Below are 5,000 nucleotides of genomic sequence, written 5' to 3'. Positions count from 1 at the left end.
TCATCATCGTCAGCTGCCGAGCCCTCATACCAATATCAATAAGGAGGAATGATACTGGTCTTCACAGAGAGAAGGTACCTAATCCAATAGAAGGTACTGAATCTCAAATTATTATACAAATTCTCCAATTTGTTGGAGAACTCAGAAGCCCTTAAACAAAGCTATTTATTACTCTGCTACAATTTTGCAGGAACTTACTGTCACAAAATCAAGAGATGTGATCTTTCAATTCTACAAAAGCCCGCCATTAAAAGACGTTAACAAAATGCTTCTAAAACCAGTCAAAATCGTCATCAAAAAGACAAGATTTAATTATCTCATTTTAACTAATATCATTTACATATGAATGATGATAATCAACATTCAAATATCATGCGGATTGTATATTATCTTCATCCCAAAAATATCAAAAGTGAAAAATATATTAAAAAACTCCTCAATTATCATTTACATTTACATTTACACACACATAAATATATATATATACACACACACACACACACACACACACACACACACACACACATATATATATATATATATATATATATATATATATATATATATATATATATATATATATATATATAGCACCACCTGATTTAGGAATGGAAAGGCCCATGTGCTGCCTTTTTGAAGGCGTCCCCAAACTTTATTCCCACAGCTGGTTATCATAAAACTTCCAAGTCTCAGTTTAATGACCTTTTATTATGAAAAAAAAAAAAAACATTAAAAATCCCAGCAAGTTTCAAGTTGTTGCTGTCTGATACAAACAGAAAACCGTCCATGAATGGGAGACCATTTTAAGCTTATACAATATCGTCAAATAAACGAAAGTCATTTGTGTAATAATATATATATATATATATATATATATATATATATATATATATATATATATATATATATATATATATACATATAAATATATATATATATATATATATATATATATATATATATATATATATATATCCTGTATATATGTGTGTGTATTTGTAACATATATAAAGAACATGGTGGAAACATCATGCATATATCTGCTTCAGTTTTCGCCTATTCCTTTCAAATATGCACCAACCCTTAATTTATAGATGACACAGATTACTTTAATAACTCAGATTTATAAAATTTTACCAATTCAAGGACATTTACATGAAGGAGGTTGTTAAAAAAAAAAGTTAGAGACGTGGATGATAAAAAGCATTATCTATTTAAATGATCATTGTGACGCCAAGCCATCAAATGGTATTCATACATTTTGAAGGAAGCACAGCAGCTTCCAGTGTAGGATTTTAGCTGCAAAGAATGCATATACACACACACATATGAATTTTGTCACTTAAACATGCGTGACTTTTTAATATGCACAAATATTAAACCACAAATATCGCTGAATATCAAATGCACTATGCCTTGGGAATGGCTTGCACCCACGGTATTGTATATTCGCTATTAAACGTTATTTGTGGCTTTATATATATATATATATATATATATATATATATATATATATATATATATATATATATATATATATATATATATATGTATATATATATATATATATATGTATGTATGTATGTATGTATGTATGTATGAGTATGTATATATATATATGTGTGTGTGTGTGTATACGTGTGATAATGTGATAATATATATATATATATATATATATATATATATATATATATATATATATATATATATATATATATATATATATATATATATTCAACAGAACTAATTGCTATCAATATAATTTTGAAAAATGTCTTACAGCACACGCAGACATTTCAAAGTCCCGCACTAGTGTGTAACAGCTGGGTCCTTTCATGTGTCATATCCAGTTATCTAATCACACAAAGTAACCTCTACATCGGCGTTCTTGAATGTTCGATTGCCCTCAAACCTCTACCCAATAATTTTCTAAAATCTAGGATATGAGTCCCTTTGCTTGGTGTTACCAAAAGTACATTCTTCTTTCCTCTCATCTTATTAATGCTTTGTTCATTGTTTTTTTCACACTTGGGCAATCGGTTTTGGAGACCTTTTGCCTTTCTATATTTTCCAAAGTGATTACTTCCCTATTTGAAGGTATTCTCTTTTGAGATCATTCATCGTTCAACTCCCTCTGAAAGCGCATTAAATCAAGAGCAGTTAACTGCAATCAAAGACCTTACTACCATTAGCAACGCTGTCTTTTTCCTATAAATAACACTTTACAAAAGGATGCACAGTAATGAGCTGAAGGATAGGGTCCTTACTCGTCTCAAGAGCCCTGCAACGCCTACCAGGCCCATCATCTCATGCATACTTCGATAATAAGCAATACCCTGACTAATTCAATAACTCAATATTCCTTCCCATTCGATGATCAAGCTGAACGAGCTCTCTCTCTCTCTCTCTCTCTCTCTCTCTCTCTCTCTCTCTCTCTCCACCTTAGTTTTTTTTTTTTTAAGCTTGAGTGAGTCTAGTGTCTTAAGAGATTGTCCTCTATATAAAGAACTGTGTTGTAAATTATAAAGATCTTTGCATTTTTAAGGGTTGTAAATTATAAAGAACTTTGCATTTGAGGGTTGTTAATTGTACGCATCTCTCCATTTAAGTGTTGTAAATTATAAAGAACTTTGCATTTGAGGGTTGTTAATTGTACAAATCTCTTCATTTAAATGTTGGAAATTATACAGAACTTTGCATTTATGGGTTGTAAACTATAAAATACTATGCATTTAAGTGTTGCAAATTATAGAGAACTTTACATTTAAGGGTTGTAAACTATATAACTCTTTACATTTATGTGCTGTAAATTATAAAGATCTTTGCATTTAAGGATTGTTAATGATAAAGATATCTGCGTTTTTGTATAGTATAATATAAAGAACTTTGTATTGACGGGTTGTAAAACACACTCACAAAAAGTTAACATAGGAATCTAGGAATATGCACAGACTCAAAATGCAATCTGCGAATTCGAAACAATATTTTAAGGTGAAATTTTTGCCGATCAGCTTATCAAAATATAGAACCCCATTAAAATCATAATTGTAGTTTATTTCAATCTCTTAATTTGCACCAATTTACACGAATTATAAAGTTACGAAGAATAATAATTTTGCCATAATCTCAAAATCGCCAACTGGGCATTTACGATTGTAATTGTATAAAATCACTAGAAAACCGCAGGGAATTACATTGTAATTTGAAATCATCAGCCAGCAATTATCCATATCATGTTGCGGTTAAGTCTCTAATTTCTCTATCCTCTCTCTCTCTCTCTCTCTCTCTCTCTCTCTCTCTCTCTCTCTCTCTCTCTCGCTTCGAGAAAATCTAGAAAGATTCTTATTGTTTTTACTGTACGGATAAAAAGTAATATTTGCATTACAAACAGAAACAAATATAATAAATTGTATATAACCTTCATAACAACATCACGTAGCTGAATCTAACTATACACATATCGCACATGTATATAAAACTGTCTAAACCTAGATCATAACTGTAACTCACTGCAGTTGAAATAGGAATACCTCACGTGTGAGTAGAATAACATATCTCAAGAATTATGTATGCACATCTTTAGAAATAAAATAATTCAATTTTTGTTAATAGCATGCTATCGATTATTTTTTCCTATCGTATGAATGTAACACATATTACAGTAATACTGAATAACCATTCGAAAAAGAATCTTCTAAAGAAACATGGGACTTGCAACTATGGCAAAAGTAGTAGGTGTAACACAGAAAAAATCACAGTAGTAATACAACCTGTAACGTTAACCACGTCAACTGACCCTTATGCATATATATATATATATATATATATATATACGTCATATATATATATATATATATATATATATATATATATATATATATATATATATATATATATATATATATATATATATATATATATATATATATATATATATATATATATATATATATATATATATATATATATATATATATATATATATATATATATATATATATATATATATATATATATATATATATATATATATATATATATATGTGTATGTATAATATTAAACAGACGACCACATACACACATAGATATTTCACATATGGTTCGGTGGGCTTGTGAGTTTGCCAGAAGGGTGTTCGTGAATGCCATAAATGTACATAATTATATCACTTAACAGAAAATCAGGAATAATCATTCACTGCCTCCCTTTCGGCTTCAGAGTGATTTCCCTCCCTGCCTTAAAATTCGTCTTGTTTTTCATCTTTATCAGGAATTTCTCTTTAGTTTTGGGAATTTATGTTGGGTCAATTTGTCTCGTATTTCTTTCCTAGCTTGAATTTTCCCCCGTCTTTACTTCCCGATTTTTCCCAGGCAATTGCTCTTGAATCCACAAAATCTTTTATTAACTCCCATCATCCCTTTTCGAGACTCGCTGCCTTCAAGAAGAACGGGAGGCAAGCAAGCAAACGCACATGCCTACACATACCAAGGTACGCGTACAAGGACAAAAAACACGGGACAAATATGAATTTTTAGTTCATGGTAGAATCTGTATTGAATATTTTTAGATATATATGCAGTCTGATACGATAACAGATATAATACATACTGTCGAAAAAAATTTTTTTTCAGCGTACTCGATTCAACAAATTTCCCCAAAACTTTTCAAAATATCCGGACTTCCTCTTTTTCTGGCTTTCCTTGATTCAAGAGGATATTGCTATACCTATCTCCATGTATCGGTAAAACAAAAGAACGACGAAAAAGAAAAAGTTATCGCCATCGTATTGACATCGTTTCCTGATGAATACCCATTGAACATGTGATACGCATTGTTGAGCTTATCATACAGAACGACATATCGGTACTTGGCCTGAATTTTCGGAATTAAAATTTCTTGTTGCAATTAGATTTCCAGGAAGGTGCCGTAATAGCAATCGAGAATGATAGAAAAAAAATGATTTTGATGACATTCTAGTTATCCAGCAGTTTCCAACGTGATG

The 5,000-nt window shown here is 30.1% G+C and overlaps 2 protein-coding genes across 2 annotated transcripts in view; one reads left to right on the top strand and one right to left on the bottom strand.

Moving 5' to 3' along the window:
* The window catches only part of LOC136832599 (serine/threonine-protein phosphatase 6 regulatory ankyrin repeat subunit B-like), a 713,268-nt gene that overhangs the window by 254,679 nt on the left and 453,589 nt on the right, over positions 1–5,000 (bottom strand). The window lies entirely within an intron of this gene.
* Positions 1–5,000, top strand: part of LOC136832600 (uncharacterized) — a 272,488-nt gene that overhangs the window by 47,733 nt on the left and 219,755 nt on the right. The window lies entirely within an intron of this gene.

The sequence above is a fragment of the Macrobrachium rosenbergii genome, chromosome 50 (assembly GCF_040412425.1).
Source record: "Macrobrachium rosenbergii isolate ZJJX-2024 chromosome 50, ASM4041242v1, whole genome shotgun sequence".
In the NCBI taxonomy this organism is placed as follows: domain Eukaryota; kingdom Metazoa; phylum Arthropoda; class Malacostraca; order Decapoda; family Palaemonidae; genus Macrobrachium; species Macrobrachium rosenbergii.
The sequence above is the reverse complement of the archived record's forward strand: the minus strand, read 5'-3'. Positions and strand labels throughout refer to the sequence as shown.